The sequence below is a fragment of the Manis javanica genome, chromosome 1 (assembly GCF_040802235.1).
Source record: "Manis javanica isolate MJ-LG chromosome 1, MJ_LKY, whole genome shotgun sequence".
Classification (NCBI taxonomy): Eukaryota; Metazoa; Chordata; class Mammalia; order Pholidota; family Manidae; genus Manis; species Manis javanica.
Window position 1 is genome coordinate 19497051 of NC_133156.1, and position 17246 is coordinate 19514296.

Genomic DNA, 17246 nt, shown 5'->3' on the forward strand with positions numbered 1-17246 from the left:
CACACATCCAAAATATTCTTCTTTCCACATGCAATCCATATAAAAATGATTCATGAGAAATTTTACTTTGCTTTTTGTACAGAGTGTTTGGAATCCGGTGTGCAGTTTACTCTGAGAGTGCATCTCCGTTCACACTGACCACATTTCAAGTGCTCAACAGCCACACGGGCTGGTGGCTACCGGATTGGAGCCATCACAGACTTAGAACAATTGTTGGCCCATGGCAAACACCTGATAGATATATATATTTTTTAATTTTATTTTGATATCGTTAATGTACAATTACTTGAACATTATGGTTACTAGACTCCCCCTATCATCAAGTCCCCCACACATACCCCATTATAGTCACTGTCCATCAGTGTAGTAAGATGCTATGGAATCATTACTTGTCTTTTATATACTGCCTTTCCCATGTCCAACCCCCCCTATATTATGTGTGCTAATCATAATACCCCATTTTCCCCCTTATCCCTCCCTTCCCACCCATCCTCCCCAGTCCCTTTCCCTTTGGTAACTGTTAGTCCATTCTTGGGTTCTGTGATTCTGCTGCTGTTTTGTTCCTTCAGTTTTTCTTTGTTCTTATACTCCACATATGAGGGAAATCATTTGGTATTTGTCTTTCTCCGCCTGACTTATTTCACTGAGCATAATACCCTCTAGCTCCATCCATGTTGTTGCAAATGGTAGGATTTGTTTTCTTCTTACGGCTGAATAATATTCCATTGTGTATATGTACCACATCTTCTTTATCCATTCATCTACTGATGGACACTTAGGTTGCTTCCATGTCTTGGCTATTGTAAATAGTGCTGCGATAAACATAGGGGTGCATCTGTCTTTTTCAAACTGGACTGCTGCATTCTTAGGGTAAATTCCTAGGAGTGGAATTCCTGGGTCAAATGGTATTTCTATTTTGAGTTTTTTTAGGAACCTCCATACTGCTTTCCACAATGGTTGAACTAATTTACATTCCCACCAGCAGTGTAGGAGGGTTCCCCTTTCTCCACAGCCTCGCCAGCATTTGTTGTTGTTTGTCTTTTGGATGGTGGCCATCCTAACTGCTGTGAGGTGATATCTCATTGTGGTTTTAATTTGCATTTCTCTGAGGATTAGTGATGTGGAGCATCTTTTCACGTGTCTGTTGGCCATCTGAATTTCTTCTTTGGAGAACTGTCTGTTCAGCTCCTCTGCCCATTTTTTAATTGGATTATTTGCTTTTTGTTTGCTGAGGTGCAAACTCTTTACATAATTTGGATGTCAGCCCCTTATCGGATCTGTGATTTATGAATATATTCTCCCATACTGTAGGATGTCTTTTTGTTCTACTGATGGTGTCCTTTGCTGTACAGAAGCTTTTCAGCTTGATATAGACCCATTTGTTCATTTTTGCTTCTGTTTCCCTTGCCCGGGGAGATATGTTCATGAAGAAGTTGCTCATGTTTACATCCAAGAAATTTTTGCCTATATTTTTTTCTAAGAGTTTTATGGTTTCATGTCTTACATTCAGGTCTTTGATCCATTTTGAGTTCACGTTCATGTGTGGGGTTAGACAGTGATCCAGTTTCATTCTCTTACATGTAGCTGTCCAGTTTTGCCAATACCACCTGATACATATTAAATGACTACGACTGAATCAGAGTCTCTGGGTTTCCTAAGCCTGCTCTAACAAATCACCAGAAACTTGGTGGGCTTAAAGCAACGGAAATGTACTCTCTGCTAGTTTTGGGGGTAGAAATTCAAGATTAAGGTGCTAGCAGGGCTGCTTCCCTTTGGAGGCTTGGAGCCTTCCTTGCAGCTTCTGGCGGCTGCAGGCAATCCTGGGCACATCTTGGCTTTTAGACACATCACTCCAATCTGCCTCTATCTCACACCATCTTCCTTTCTGTTTTTCTCTACATCTTCTTTTCTGTCTCTATAAGGACACTCTCATTAGATTTGGGGTCCACCCTAACCTGGATGGATCTCATCCTGACCCTTGATTATATCTCCAAAGACCCTTTTTCTAAATAAGGTCACATTCTGAGTTTCCACACGGACATTAATTTTGGGGGTGGGGGGTACATTATTCAACATGCCATAGGAACCTCAGCCCTTATATTTTTAACAGTTCCCAGCTGATTGCTCTGTGCAGTGTGAGCTAAGAAAACCATCACATCACCTTACTGAAGTCTCAGCAGCCTTGCAACATGGAATTACTACCTCTTTCACTGAAGAGGAATCTGAAGCTAGAAATTTAAGTAATTTGTCCCAGTTCTCTCCACTGCTAAGCAGCCGAACTTGGGCTTGAACCCAGGTCTAGGTGACTGCAAAATCCATACTCTCGTAATGTGTCTTCAACCCTATGTCACATCTCCAGGGGCCGTGGATTCTTATTAACTGCCTGGCACAAAAATCCTTTGTAAAAAGTGTTCCTGTTTACTTGTTCTAGTCTTTCAAAAGTCAGTGGCTTGAGGTGACTGTGTATTTTTCTTCTGTGGTCAGAATGGTTTGTTCTGAGAACCATCATTACCATGTGTGAAGATGTTACCACTGTTGTAAAAGGCCAAGAAAAGGATTTGTTTTCATTTTGAAACAGTAAACAATGGGGAGTGGTGTGGAGTGGGGGGGAGAAGAGACTAAATTCAGTACCGCGTGGCATCCTGCTGTGCGTGAGTCATCACAAATCTGGGGGCAGAATTCAGAGCGTGTGTCCAGAGGTGGAAATGGCTTGAGAAGGGCCACGCAAGGAAGGTTTGTGAAATGTATCCAGTATTCTCAGGAAGGAGCCCAGGACTGCTCCACCGGAAGCCACATTTGTTGATATGGAGCAAAGGTCCTGCCTTCCAAAATGTGTGTTTAACATTTGATAGACAGAAACTCACAGGACAGCGAGGAAGGGGCTCCAGGTCATTCTGTTTGTGGGAGGGTCACCTGGCAGAAAGTGCTTAGCTGGGAGATGGGAATACCCTGTTTCTTTTTCACATACATGAGGGAGCAAAGAACTCTCTTCATCTCTTCCTGTTACATGATTTTTATTTGCCGAAGTACGTAGAACCGCCCAAGCATCCCGTAATGGCAGTGGCAGTCAGTCCCCATCACAGTGCTGAGGGCCAGCTGGCCATGACCAAGGAGTCAACATTGTCTTCTGGAAAACTGGAAGCCTGCCACCAGCTCTCGGCCTCCCCTGGGCTGACCAGTGGGGTGTAGGTGTCCTCGGCCTTGAGGAACAGTTACCAGCTGTGGAGAGCCCTGTGTTCAGCTCAGCAGCTGCCCTTGGCAGGCCTCAGAGGACTGTCTCACCGTGACATTTCCAGGCCGGGACTCAGTGTCTGGAGGCTTGGCATTTGGCTTCAAATTTGGTGGAAGGAGCCGTGAGAGGCTATAGATTCCATGCCTCTGTCATATGAGGACAACAGGCCGTGGGCCCACCCTAACACACAAAGTTGTGGTGAAGCGAAGCCGAATCCAAACAAAACCCAGCCTGCCGAGCTGCTGCCTGGTAAACTCAAACTACGTGATGTGGCTGCGCTGGAAAATAGTTATTTTGTGGTCTTGTTTACTTTCTAAAAGAGCATCTGTTCAGTGCCGCATGAGCTCTGCATGCTCTGTGGCATGGACTGAACGCATGTGTCCCCGTCCCCAGCCACCCCCTCCCCAGTTCGTACGTGGAAACCCTAAGCCCCAGTGTGGCTGTGTGCGGAGATGGAGCCTCTATGGAAGTAATGAGGTTATCTGAGGTCATGGGGTGGGGCCCTGGTCCAATAGGATCGGTGTCCTTATGAGGAGAGACCCCCATGAGCTCGCTGTCCCCCTTTCCTCTATGCACCAAGGAAAGGCTGCGTGGACGCACAGTGAGAAGTGGACAGTTTGTGACACAAGGGGAAAGCCCTCTCCAGCCAGCATCCTGCTGGTAACTTGGCCTTGGTCTTTCCGGAAAGTCCAAGAAAATTAATTTCTGAAGAACAATGTTATATATTTATGTGCTATTTTGAGAAAACTGACATTTCTGTTGTGGGGCTCCCCAGTCTGTGTTTTACTGTAACGGCCTAAGCGACAGGTCCACTCTGAGGGGAGGCCTGGGAGCAAAGCAGCCTCACAGTGCTGCCTCCCTGACTTGTCTGGGCCGCAAGGTCCCCCCGGGGGACACAGTGTTGGCTGCGTCATTAATCATAAGCCCCGAAACAAGTGAGTGGGACTTTCAGGAGGAGGTCAGATGAGGCTTCCTTGCCCAAGAGCAACCTGACCCTATTACTCTTACTTCCTGCTCAATGGGAAGGGAGACAGAGATTTTGATTTTCCAGGTGAGCTCTGCAAACATGGGCAGACGGCAGGTCTTCTCCAGGTTGCATGACTTTACTTCTCTCTAGATGCGTGTAAATTGAGGTTATGACATGGTCTCTCAGGTCCTTTCCAGATCTAAAACCACTTTTTCTCTGAAACAGTATTTCTTCTTACTCATCTTTGTAAGAGATATCATTGCTTAAGGGAAGAAAACCAAAACCCAAATACAGAAATCAGCCACATAAGAGTAAGTTTTCCTGAAATATTGAGGAAAGACAGTATATACGGGGGAGGGGGGATTCACCCAACAAGGATAGACAGGCTGTGCTGCTATTAGAATACAAAGACAAATAAGACAGCCCCTACTTTCAGGGATTTAGAATACAGTAGAAAACATTCAAATAATTGGTCTTCCTTTTAAGCTTAAAATAAAAGAACTGTAGCAGTGTTTGGTTTTCCCAACTTTCTCTTATTCACAGAGCTTGCATCACGTTTAAAACATCTGAGAATAATGCCAACGCGTTTTAGCAGAGCTGAGCGCAGTGCCCGGGTCTTCCCAGGGCAGACACTGTGCTTTGTGGTCAGTTAACACACATGAATATATAAACTCACCTAATGCACATAGTAGGGGCTCAGATAGCAAACGGCCACGGTAGCTACTAGACTCAGCCAAAGCCGACTGCCATTCTGGGGCTGGATAGGAGTGGTGGTTGTCTCATTTGTGAATGTACCAAATGCCACTGAATCGTACACTTCAAAGTGGTTACTTTTGCGTTATATGAATGTCATGTCAATTACAAACACACACACAAGAAAACCCAAACAGCTAAATACCACTTGGGCGATGCTGGGCTGAGGGCACTTACACACAGGAACTTCAAGGCTGAGAGTTACCCCAGCAAAGGAGGAAGGGCATCACAAGGTCAAGGCCTGAAGAGAACCGGGACGGTGCAGCGAGTCAGAAGGAGCATACACACATCAAGGAAGCACCGCGGAGAGGTCGCAGCCAGCCTGGGAGGACTGCACACCAGCAGCCCTGCTCTGGTCCGATCTAGCCTGAACCTGACCGTGCCGCTCACCGAGACAAAGGATCTCATAACTTTCTTACCATCACCATCTGCCTCTGTCAGAGCACCTCTTTAACTTTTCCCATATAACACCATATTTCACTCCTGCCTCCTCACCCCTTTGGCCCAATTTATGTTTTCTAGGTCTGAAAGGCCTGGCAATGTGCAATGTCATATTGCTCTTAGCATATTGCTGTTACCACCTGCCCTTTGAAGGCCTTCTGAAATGCCTTTAAGAGGAATGTTTTACTTTCACGCCCACGGACACACCTCCATCTTCCTCCTGGAACCCTCCCAGCTGGCGGGCTGAGCCCTGGTAATTTAATCACCAGCCTCACTGGCCGAGTTTCTGCTGTCTTGGTCACATCACAGTTTCCTTTTACGGCCAAGTGTGCATTTTCCGGCCAACTGTCTTGTTTTCTTCTCTTTGGGTACAATTGTGGGAAGACAATAGAACTAATGTGCCTGTAAGCTCTTGTTTCTTTTCTTTGAGGGCATGTTCAGGCTTTCTTCTTAGCTCCCTGAAGTACCGATTTCTTCTGGGTCAACAGCACTCCCCTGTCAGCGTCCATCAGATGAACCTTTCTCTTGTGTCCCTAACGTGTCTGTATCACTCACACTCCGATGTTTTCTGCGTTGGTTTGCACCCCCCTCCCCACCCCCACAAGTAATGGGGCTGTTGTTGGGTTTTTATGGGTTTGTTTGCCCCTTTAACCTTTGTTCTTGTCAGCCCCCGTCCCCAGGGGGGTTCTGATTCTCAGTAGATTCAAATCCATTCAGGTGTGTCCCTGCTCTTCGGTACTCACGGGCTTGGATCTATGATTCATATCCTGACCTTGTCACATACCGGCTTCTTGATTCTGGGCTCATTTCTTAATAGCTGGCTACCCTGTTGTGAGAATTCAATAAGGTTTTGCCTGTGAAGGCAGGGAACACACGTCTGGTGGACAGTATGTGTTCACTAAATGTTTGTTGGATTTAAAGCAATATTATTTTCATCTCAGGAAGTATTTTCTCTAATGTGAATCTCTGACTATAAAAATGTACTTAAACACAGGTGCAAAAAAACAGTCATTCATTGTGGTGGAACCATAAATTGGTACAATTTTTCTAGAGAGCAATTTTACCACATGTGTCAAGCATACTAAAATTATATAAACTCTCTGCCCCAGCAATTCCAATTTGAGGAATTCCTAAGGAAATAGCTGATATTTACAAAGATACAGCTATGAGGATATTCACAGAAAAGCCTTGCTTATATTCATAAAATATCAGAACACCTAGATGTTTGTCAGAAGGGGATGATCTAAAAATTATGGTGCATTCATAAAGGAATAGTCTACAGCTATTTAAAAAGATGTTGTAGAGAAATACTGAATGACAGTCATGATACACATGGCTTTCCAACTGATAAAAGATGGTTAAAACACACCTGGATATTAGCAGACAAAAACTAATATTGCCTCTTTAAAAAGTATGAAGTCTCAATATCTATCCGCTTGCCAAATACGCTCCACTCGCAGCTGCCACAACAATGAATGGCAATTTCATCCTTCCAACTGCTCAGGACCAAACTTTGGAGTCACCCTTGATCGTCCCAACCCACATCCAACCCACCAGGAAATCCTTGCAGCCCTACCTTCAAAGCGTGCCCACAATCTCAGCCTCGTGTCAGCCTTTGCCATTGACCTAGCAACACCACCGCCCTCTCTCAGCTGCACTAGTACAACGGTCTTCCCACTGGTCTTCTCACTGCTGTCATGACTCAGGTTATTCTCAACCCTGCAGCAGAGGGAGCCTGTGAAGGCAGGAAAACTCCTCGTGGCGCTCTCTGCTCACAGCCTCGTCCAGGACACCCAGGAAGACACATAAAGCGGTCTGCAAAGCCCTCCAGCCTTTGCCTGCTCCCACATTGCATCTCAGATTGCATCTCTTACCGCTTTCCCCCCTGCCCGCTCTACACCAACATGCTTTTTATTCCTCGAACACACCAGGAAAAATCTTACTTAAGAGCTTTTCTACGGGCTGTTGGCAGAAATCTGCATAACCCCTCCCCCAGCTGCCTCCAGTCTTTGGTCAATCCTCCTCAGTGAAGTCTCCCTTGACAGCCTTATTTAAAGCTGCACCTCGCCTTCCTACTACCAACACCCTGGATCCCCTTTCTGGTTTTATTTTTTTCCCACAGACTTACGACTTTTCTAACTGGCATCTCTCATTGATTTGTGATGCATGTTTTTTTCTGCAGTTAAATACTTCTGATGTTGAAATGCAACTGACAATCACTTGTCTTCCAATTCCTCAGCAGCATCTCTCTCTTACAGCAGTTCCTAGCGTGACCATGCATCTCACCTTCGATGCGATGATGGATTGTTTGCAAAGGTGATTGTGATCATTTCTGTCCCTGCATCCACCAATCTTTCATCTTGCAGGTCCTCTATTTCCCTATTTCGTATTGCAACTTGCGTCGCTCAGTATGTTGTGGCAGGACTGAGGGGCCAGCATGAGCCTGGTCCTCAAGAGGACTTCTGCATGTCTGATTCTCTCTTGGGACATGTCTTTGCCATGTGAACAAGCCCAAGCTAGCCTGCTGGGTGAGGAGGGACAAATGGCCCCATTGCCTCTATTTCCTCAGTTGACAGCCAGAAAACTGAGAAGCAGACCTGCCTGGCTGACAGGCTGCTGACCAGGGATACATGACTACTCTCTGGAGAGGTCAGAGGAACAAGCCAGTTGAGCCCAGACAAAACTGACCCTCAGAACAGTGACTTAAACAAATGGCTTTTGCTTTGATGTGTTTTATTATGCAACAATGCATAACCGATACTGATAGTGTCTGAAACTCAATGAAATACAATAAATGATTATATTATGTGTGTAGTGTATTTCCTACTAAGTGAAATGCAAGCTTCATGAGGGAAGGATGTTTGCCTCTTTTCTTTGACTGACGTGTGTGTCTCCTGCATCTAGAAAGTTCAATAAATATTAGTTAAATGTCTTGGAAGTATACAAGTAGGGGGTAAAGACCGGAAGGACATGTGCTGACATCTTCATAATAATTATCTCCTGGGGGTGGAATGACAGGTGTTCTTTTCCCCTTTCTTGTTTATCCATAATGTCCAATTTTCAACAATGAACATGCATCCATTTTGTAAAGAAAAATCATTTTCGATGTACTTAAACTTTGCAACAATAAAGTTGTAACACAACTAACCACTGCCGTTAGGGGGGTACCTCCTCACTGGGGTGGCTGGTCTTCAGAAGTTATTTTTATGTGGTATCTAGGATTTATAGCATCGATGATATGAACAATTGAACTGCCAAGAGAAAACTATTAACTCTGACAAACTGCCTACTTTAGGGCTTGGGTCTGTTGAGATTGTTACCCAGAAGGTTTTCCTTACCCGCTATTTCAGTTTCACATATGATAAAGTTTAGTTAACACCGACCATTGAGTGCTAACCTATCACCATGGTTCTTATTTGCAGCTATTCGCACAGCAAAATGGTGTCTGTTCGTTGGTGTTCACTTTCTTGGTCTCAGGGTTCATGTGTATTTGTTGAACCTACTTTCAAGGTAACTGTTACAGTCCAGATTTATGCTAAGTAAATGAACAACCCCTTAGACTGAAGAGGGGGGTGGGGCCAATATACGATCTATTTAACCATCCTTGGTGAACCTTAGCTGGTGCAGAGGCACAATAATCGTTATTTTTTTTGAGTATTTTAATGTAAAGACCAGAGGGCTTTCCAACACTTGAAAGCATTCTCTCCTTCACTGACAGCCCGATCGCCTGTTAAGGCATCCTTGCTCTCTCCATTCTCCCCCTATTTGCCCCAATATTTGTTAAGTTCCTATTCTTTTTTAGGTGCTAAGTGCTACAGAGAAGGACACAAGCAGGGAGAGTCAGTCCCCTCAGAAAGCTCCAGTGTGGTGAGGCAGGCGTGCACACACATAAGTATGTGCCTTTTAGCAAGATGAGTTTCAATGGGCAGTAGTGCTAAATGGTACCGAGGCCCACAGAGCAGAAATGACCCAGTGTACTCACTGGGGGTGGCGGTGGGAGTGGCTAACAAAGGCTTCACCAAATGGAGAAGTACCATGGGGTCTTGCTGGATGAGCAGAAATCGACTGGGTGGAAGACAAGGTGTTGCAGAGAGGGAGGGACACAGGCAGCAGACAAGGCAGGGGAGACAGGGCACAGACGTAAGAAAATTAAAACGATCAATAACAGCTTCACTAGGATAGAATGGTTCTAGTTGCGTGCACTGGAGTCCACTGTCTCTGGCCCCTCCTGGGCTGACCAGCGGGGCTCGGGTGTCCTTGACCTGGTGGGAGAGTTCCCAGCCGTGCAGAAGCCCCTCACGTGCATCAGCAGCTACACCAGGCAGGAATGGAAGACCTGTTTCACTTCGCCTATCAGAGAACTCACCCTTCAGAAGCTCACAATTCCCATGTTGTTAGTTCATTCACAGGCCTGTGCAACTATCACCACTCTATCATTTTAGAACACACTCCCCATTTCCGAGAGCAATCCCATGCATGTTAGCAGTCACCCCCCACAGCCAGCTCCCCCCAGCCCTCGACTTCCGCTTATCTACTGTGGCCATGGATTTGCCTATTGTGGACTTTCTACATAAATGGAATCATGCACTAGGGACCTTTGGTATCCAGCTTCTTTCACCCACTGGAATGTTTTCAAGGTTCCCTGGGGTTGTGACATGAATCAGTGTTTCATCTCCTATTACGGCAGAGTACTATTTGGTTGTCTGGATATACCACATTTTATTTAACTGTTCATCAGTCCATCCCATTTGGACTGTTCCCACTTTCTGTCTATAGTGAATTACGCTTTTATGAACATTTGTGTGCTGGGTTTTGCGTGGACATATGTTTTCAATAGGGCAAATATCTAGGAATGCAACCTAGGCCAGATGGTAACTCTGTGTTTAACATTTCAAGGAACTGCTGCACGGCTTTTCAAATTGGATGCACCCTTTTAAAATCCCTCAAACAACGTCATCCTGGGGGGTGTGAAGTGGCATCTCAGGGAGGTTTTGATTTGTGTTGCTCTGATGAGGAATGATGCTGAGCCTCCCCGGATTTTTATAGTCATTCACTCAATGTATGGCTCTGCCTAGCTTTTTAATACAGAAATGCTTCTCTGGATTTTAAAAGAGATAACACAATGAACTAATTCCCTTCCAATCCACAGCGTCTTCTCTGGCCTCCCAATCTCAGCCAAAACTCACTAAAGAGACAGGTCTGTTTGGCTCTTTCCTTACGCTACCCTGTCCTTCACTGGCCAGCACGTCTCACGACTCCAGGTGGCACCATTCGCGTGGCACACCACGGGCCTGGCGATCCCAAGAGAGCTGCTCTTCCCTGCCCATGTGCCTTCAATCTGGCTTCCAGCATCCACCACTTTTTGGAAACTGTATCTTCCCTATAAGGCAGAGCTCCCCAACTGCTCGTGGGGTGCTGAGAATAGGTTCAAGGTGGGCAAAGCTAATGAGACCTCATCCTTCAGGCTAGCCAGGGGGTCCTGGGGAGCTGGAGCTTCAGAGATGGCTGCATCTACCCCTGGGAAGTCTTGCCTGGTTACCTCTTGGTAGCATAAAAATATGACTTTGATTCTGCCATAACTCAGGGTTGAGGACTCCTGCTAAGGTAGCTAGTCTCCTTTCTATTACTAAATGCAACAGACCTTTTTTTTTCCTTCTTTTTTCATGTTCTCAGTACCCTTGGTTTTCACAACACCGCTGTCCCCTGGGCCCTTCCTACTTCTCAGCTGCTTCTGCGTCTCTGTGCATTTCCTCCTCTACCTGGTCACTACAGGTGGAAGGTGTTCCAGACTCAGTTTCTAGAGCCAAATCACGGTCCAGCTGAGACTTGTTTCTGCTGCCTGGTCGCCTCCTGGACGCCCCCACGGTCACCTAACCTCGGCTCACGGCACTCAGACTGGTCCCCACCCAAGCCCGCCCCCCCTCCCGTCTCTCCTTGGTGGTCACACCACACTCACCAAATCACCCACGCGAAATGAAGAGGTTCTCTGGAATAAGCTGGCCCCTAAGAGTCTCCACAGTGCCTCTCCTTCCATTCCTGCCACCGCTGCTCACTCTAGGACTTCACCACCTCCCCCTAAAACATCCCAACAGCCCCCTAACTGGTTTACCAGTTGCCACTCACGTCCCCTTTCAAACAATCCTGCATTCTGTTGACAGAGCCACCCTTTAAAAACACAGATCTGAACACAACACGCCCTACCCAAAACCCTTCAGCGTCTCTTCATTGTTTCATAAAGCATACATACAATGTCCCATGATGTCCGCCTCAGCCACGGTTCCTGCCATGCAAGACTCTGAACTTGGTGTTCTAAGCATCGTGCCATTTAGACCCCTGTTCCTTAGCAAAGGTGTGCGTGTGTTCCCAGGTGGGGCCAAAATGCCAATAATACTCTCACCTGCGTCCTCGTCGGTGACTGTGGTCTCAGCTTAGGGTCCTGAGGGCACATCCGTGGCCCTGTAAGCAGATCTCCGCTCCGGTAGCTACTGGCAGGAGGACCACATTGGATGGATTTATCTGTGGTTCATGAACTTCAGAATTCTCTTTCTTGGAAGCATCCACTTATACTTGGCCTTTTAGGTGTGGCTGAAACCAAATGGGAGAAAATACGTGCCTTGCCAAGGGGTTTCAGCCCCGGGCAAGTTCACTGTGGATACAGTGTGACCAAAGAAATGACACTAGAACGTTCTTGGGGTGAAAGGGTTTACTTACCCGGCTGGTTCTCCCGGAGGCAGGTCGAGCACTAGCGTCTCTGCCTCCAACTCCGCCCAGAGCCCTGGGCCGAGCTCTCTCTATAGCACAATAATAGCTGATTGCCTACGGGTGTGGAAGCGGCAGCCTAGCAACAGGCCAGCTACGTCATCAAGTGGTTTAAGTTCAGTGAGGATCCCGGGCACAGGAACCCCAGCTTCCCCACGATATGTTTCCCCAGGAGAAGAGGAATCCCTAATTCTTGCCCTCAGAAATTTCCATCTGCTGCACAAAATGAATCCCTGCTTATACTTACAAAGGTGGCCCCTTCCTCCACAAACCCATCACCCGATAAGGGGCACAGCGGGTGTCTCGCTCTCCAGAGACGCAGTGAACATTCCAGCAGGCCCCCTGCTGTCAGCCATTCCAACAGGAAGAAAGAAAGTCAATACCCGGGGGGCCACTGGCTGATTGTTAAAGCTGGGCCTCCAGTGGAAGGAAGATAATGGTCTGGTGCTTTCACATGTAAACATTTTTAAGATGCCAATGGCCAGCAGGCAGCCTTCCACATCAGATGCCTGTGAAGAGGCTCAGTCCTGGGGGAAGGCAGGGAGACGGGAAACTGCCGCCTTGGACTGAGAATAGAGTAGCTGGCACCGAAGAAGGAGCTCCCCACCTTCTAGATGCGGGACAGCACCTTCCTGATTTATGGCAAGGTTTCTGAGGCTGACTACTCAGACCTCAAGTTACTGCAGCCGCCACCCCTGCCTGCAGCAGATGATGAAGTGAGGCGGCGCAGGAGGGCAGGGAGAGCTCAGGGAAGCAGTTCAGGCCAGCACGCAGCACAGCATGACGCCTGACACTGGGAGAGGGAGGGCAGTCTAGGGGGATAGCAGGAGGGCAAACCCTGAGGAACAGGTAGGCCGCCCGGGGCAGGAAGCCAGCTGGGCTGTCTCACGTGGGATCCCGTTTTTAAATCACCACGCTGTCTCCCAAACCCCCCAACACGCACTACATACACTGCACACTTTTAGGATAACTGCAGTGATACCACTGGGTCTTTCTCCATGGCCCCGGGGCCCTGAGGCGGCACATTGGAGGAACGAGCTTGCTGGTTCACAGCCCCCCAGAAGCCGTGGTGGTGCCTGGTCTGAGCCCCTCAAGCTGAATATTGATGCAACGGACTTTAGAAGGGAAAAGCCCCCTCTCTCTGTCACAGCGTCCCTGGCTCACGGGGTTCATGATGACTCTGTATTTGGGACATATCTCAGGACATATTCATGCCGGAAGGAAAGAGGAGACAGCCTTCCCACCACCTGTGCCTTTGACTCCCTCGGAATGCTCTCTGTTCCTCTCCTAGGGGCACACGGCCTCTCCTGGGAGTGCTAACCTTCTTGGGAATGATTTCCAAACCTCTAGGCTTTAAGACGTCTGGTGGAGTTGGCCCAAAGGCCAGTCTGGATTTAGGGCTGCATTAAGGAGAAGCAAAACCTTGTGCATTTACAGTTTTCAGGGAGCAGATGAGCCTCTAGGGAGGAAAGCAGGTTGCAGCCTCGAAGAAGCATGTCCCTGCCAGGGCTCACATGGCTGTTCTTGCGAAATGCCACTGAATAGAGCTGGGCACTGAGAGGGCAGGAGGCCCGCCTTGGGTCTGCAAGCCTATGGCCCCTCTCACCGAGTAAGCGCCTGTCCATTAGCGTAAGCTCGCTGGCAGGTGGTGACAGGACTAGGGTGGCTGCACTAGGGTGACTGGCGTGACTGGCCCCGTAGGCCCAGGGCATCATCTGCCACGGTAAATGCTGGTTGCTGCCCACGGGGCTCTGGTGACGAGGGGTCACAGAGGCTCTGCTCAGCCGACACTAAAGAGATCTGAGGCTCTGCAGTGAGGAGACACCCTCTCCACGGTGTGCTCACCTAGGCTGCTGGGTGTTTGCTCTCCCCACTTTTCTGAATGCAACTCCAGGCCTGCTGGAGTCTCAGGTCACCTGGCTGACACCTGCTTCCTCCCTTCCATCCACCACGACTGCCCTGGTGGGCTTCTCATCAGACATTTTCAGTGCAATCGTGATGAGAGGAGAAGACCCGGCAGGCAGTGGGACTAAGGCACGCACCTACTGCAGCCAGGCGTGGGCCGCTCAGGGGAACCCAGGCCACCACGAGGCTGCAGAGGCACCTTAGCGAGTCGGAGGATGTGTCTGAGAATGAGGCCTCCTTCCCATCCCAAGCAGGAAATTTTCAGTTTTCCAATGTAAGAAACCCATGTGAACACGCAGCACGTAGGAACGACAGCAGCTACTGATGGAGCAAAAATGGTTTACTCAGCAGGAGAGCAGGGGACTTAGGAAATGTTAAAAACGGGACACCCGCAGCGGCAAGAGCAGAGGAGACACCGCGAGCGAGGAAATGGAAAACGTCTGCGTCGGTTTGGCCCTTGATTCACCTGTTGAAAACGAAAGGCTATTTCACATTCCGAGTCATGCGGCCGCCATGACAAGTTCACTGCTTAATCAGAAGAATCCAGCAAATTAATAGGTCATTCTGATGGAATAACGAAGCCTCTCTCGGGTGGAACATTAATTATCACCCTGCTGGCGGGAAGGTGACAACGTGGATTTGTCCGGGAAGAAGGGCGCGTGCTATTTTCAGGATCAGTGGGTTTCTCTTTTCTTTTCTTTTCTTTTCTTTTTTTTTTTTCCCAGAAGCGAAGCAACCTGGGAGAGAAGAATATGATTTCTCCCTGAGAGCAGTGAGTTGATAAACGTCGTGAGTAGGAGGTTGCCCTTCTCAGAGGCAGGATGGCCATGTGGCCAGTGCCTGTGTGCGAACAGGGAGGTTGTCCTCTGCCAATGGCATGAGGGGCGATCAGGGTTCATCTTATTTACGGACATGGACCATCCCCATGCTTGTTCCCTGGCATGGCCGCTGCAGGTCCCCAGCCGCAGGGGCTGCACGCTGGCCTCGGTGGGGAGACTCCACGCCTCCATCTGACCAAGTCCGGACGCCCCTGGTTCCCTCAGTGCCCCCATGGCTTGCAATGCCCCCTCCTCTTTCTCTTGGCCTCTTCCTCCTTATCCTCCAGGCCCTCACTCAGGGGCCCCTTTGCAAAGAACCTCCTCTAAATCTCCCATCACAGAGGAACTTCCAAAGTGCTCCCCTAATGTCCGGAGCTGTCCTCTGTCACAGCCCTGGCCACGCCGCATGGTGACTGTCCCCGTTTCCCACACAGGACCTGGGACATGGAGGGGGCAGTAGTGAGGTCTTTTATCTTGTGACCCAGGACCCAGCAGAGGGATCAGCCCCGGGTGGGAACTGGCTCGGGATGGGAGCAGGTGACGTGCCCTGAGTGGCAGCTCCAGTAGGGGCCCTTATGATATGCTGGGTCTTAAGGCTGGAGGCAGCTTGGGGCTCTGGCTGTTTCCTCCTTCCTTCCCTTCCATGATCCCTCTCTTAATCTTTCCTTCCCTTCCTTTTTTCTCCTTCTGGGCTTTTCTAAGGGTGACATACAAACTGCGGTAACCAAGTGGACTGCAGACGTGTTTGCATGTGACTGACGTTGGCCTGCAGACAGCCTCTCCACACTGAGAGGGCCTGTCTCAGCCCTGTAGGGATGGCATGCCCCTGGCAAACCGGGGGCGGCCATCTGTGGGTGATAAATCAGTCACCCCAACCCACGGACACCCAGCAAGCTTTCTCACTAGAGCTGAGATTCTTCAGAACAGGAAGCATGACTTGTTTTCACCTCTAGAACACCACTCACAGGAGGGCCTTGACAATGCTTGCTGGAAAGGGACACAGTTTGGTATTAGTCTATGGTAGAGTTTAAGAATCGCACGCCAACTGCAGATGGCAGAGAGGGCGCTGGGAGGCTGCCTACCTCAGAGGCCAGGACCAAAGCCAAGAGCACCCCAGGGTGTGTGCACCACAGAGCAGGCAGATGGTAAACACGTCTCCAAGTGAGAAAGTCCAAGTGGCTGCAAACAAGAGGTCTCACTGGGTGTGGGGGTCTGTGTTCCCTAACTCTGGACCAGGAGTCTCAGAATAAAGGGCAAACCTTTGAGCTAGAGAGAGATTTTCTTGTCCTTGAAGTCTCAGATCCATAGTCAAAATCATCGCGGATGATGGCATTTCCCTTCTCTTTTCTAAGCCCAAACGGAGTGCCTTCCGTGTCCTTGGCACTTACTCAAGACACACTTGAATGAATGATCAGGACGTGCAGGCAAGCTGGCAGGGACATCTGTCACTGTGCTGCTGGCCAGCGTGGATGTGGCTGGTCCAGCTGGTGGGTGGGCTTCCTCAACCTCCCTCCGTGCCCCTCCTGGAGCTGGGGGAAGCAGGCCACCTTCCCAGACAGGGCAAAGCCTTTCTTCTGCCGTGGAGACATTACAGCATTTCCCAGGATGCTCTGTTACCTGCCCCTTGCTACCCATTTACCTCTCTTTGCGCAACTTCCTTATCTGTACATAAAACTACCTTTCCGACTACCAACCAGTAGGAGTTGTGGAAGGCCTTTCTTTCCCCACCTCCGGATATGGCAGTTTTACCCTGTTCAATCCCAGTATTGCCGGCATTTGAGGTTTCTGCATCAGAGGCCCATTTTCCCGAGGGCAGGATTTTGGTGGAGATGCCAACCTCGTAAAACAAGGTAACAGTCCTTAGGAAGCAGTCACTTCAGCTATTGCTTGACAGCCATTGCCCAGAGAGCCTAGACAAGGGGCAGGACCAAAGGGAAAGAGTGACCACTGGAGTGGCTTCTAGACGAAAGGGGAAGCGACGGCTACTTTTACCAGTACTGGGAGATAGGCCAGCACCTTCAGACGACACACAGTTGCAGGCATCGACCTGCAGTCCCTTTTGCTGGCCGACTTTACAATCTCCCAGCACTACAAAATGCAGAAAAGAATTTTATTCCATTGTACCGTTGTGCAGTTTTCTCTAAGGTCAATGTTGCTGTGGATTGCCTAAAGGGAACCTGCTATAAAAATGGCAGCTAATCATAGGTTTGTGGATACACACTCTTCTCTGGAGACCCTGTGCATATGGGGTGAAGGATAAAATAAGACTGCACAGTATTGGATTTCTTTGTGTTTATCCAAGTCACTGGCCCAGGCAGGAAGGTAATATATGAAATGGGACATTTTTGGAATAGTTGTTTTTGAATTATGT

At 48.6% G+C, this 17246-nt stretch overlaps 1 long non-coding RNA gene across 1 annotated transcript in view; it reads right to left on the reverse strand.

The window, feature by feature from the left end:
- LOC140847844 (uncharacterized) overlaps nucleotides 1–12196 on the reverse strand; it is a 66384-nt gene extending 54188 nt beyond the window's left edge. The window contains exons 1-2 of the long non-coding RNA XR_012128037.1: nucleotides 12105–12196; nucleotides 11791–11978 (exon numbers count right to left, since the gene is read on the reverse strand). This is a non-coding gene — a long non-coding RNA (uncharacterized lncRNA). The remainder of the gene's footprint in view (nucleotides 1–11790; nucleotides 11979–12104) is intronic.
- Nucleotides 12197–17246: the final 5050 nt, after the last annotated feature.